At 39.1% G+C, this 1,175-nt stretch overlaps 1 protein-coding gene across 1 annotated transcript in view; it reads left to right on the top strand.

Annotated features, from left to right (window-relative positions):
- EFHB (EF-hand domain family member B) overlaps window positions 1-1,175 on the top strand; it is a 42,273-nt gene that overhangs the window by 12,744 nt on the left and 28,354 nt on the right. The gene's annotated exons all lie outside the window — the stretch shown is intronic.

Raw genomic sequence — 1,175 nt, forward strand, 5'->3', positions numbered from 1 at the left:
GAACCGGGGCCCTCTGGCGTCCCAAGCCAGTTCTTAACCATCGCACCACTCGGCTGGCCCCCAAGCCAACTCTTAACCAATGAGCCACTTGGTCAGCCCTAGATAGTGTTATTTTGTTTTAGTGGTCATAGGCTTAAAAAATACTGTTCTTGTTCAAATGTCAGGATTATTCTAAGTGCTTAGCTTTATATGAAGAATATTGATTGGTCAAGTGACCAATGGTCAAGTGAACAAATTCTGAATCAGACATATCAAGTTCAAATCCTAGCTTGTTCATCTACTATCTTTTAGACTTGGATATTTTACTTATCCTGTCATCATCTATTGTAATTTCTTAAATGCGGATAATAATATTGTGAGGATTAAGTGAATGCTTGAAAAATGCATACCATAGTGCCTGGAATGTAGTAAGGGCTCTACTGCTACTATTGTTATTATCAAGTGATCTTGACTAATAATAGCCTATTACTAGAATTATTCTATAGTACAACTAAAAGACTTTTATAGTGCTGTAAAATACAACTTAATTGTTGATGTGTTACTATTAAGTAGAAATCTTGAAATAGAGGATTGAGAATTTGACTCTGATATATGTACTGAGAAAGCTGGTGAATTGTAACTGATTCATGGACTCAATCTTTATTAGCTAGAAGCAAGACTTTCCCTTGGCTGTAGCTCGAGGTATGTCTCTGCCTCACTCCCTCTTTATTTCTTTACTTTTTCTCCTCCACGCCCTCTCCCCCTTCACTCTCTCTCTATGCTCTTTCTCCTAAACTTTTACTCATAGCTGGGGCTTGTCTCTTATGCTTATTGTGCCACTGTCTGGAATCTGCCATGCCCTTCTTTCATGACCAATCTCTGCTGGTTGCCATACCCTCCAACACAATTCCAGTACTCACATTATCTCTACCCTCCCATTCCGACCGCCACTGCTTTCACCCACTTGGTCACCACGTTCCTTCTCTCCATATCTCCACTCCCTCTACTTCCCTGACTGTCTCCCTTTCTTCTTTTCTGCCCTCTAGTTCTGTCTTCCTCTCTTGTAAAAATATTTTACTCATTGTTAAAGAAAAGTTTAGCATCTATTGCACAATGTAATCCAATACCTTTAAATTGTTTTTAAAAGAACTACGTATATGAGTGAATACGCACACACACACACACACACACACACA

This window comes from Hipposideros armiger, unplaced genomic scaffold, assembly GCF_001890085.2.
Source record: "Hipposideros armiger isolate ML-2016 unplaced genomic scaffold, ASM189008v1 scaffold_403, whole genome shotgun sequence".
NCBI classification, from domain to species: domain Eukaryota; kingdom Metazoa; phylum Chordata; class Mammalia; order Chiroptera; family Hipposideridae; genus Hipposideros; species Hipposideros armiger.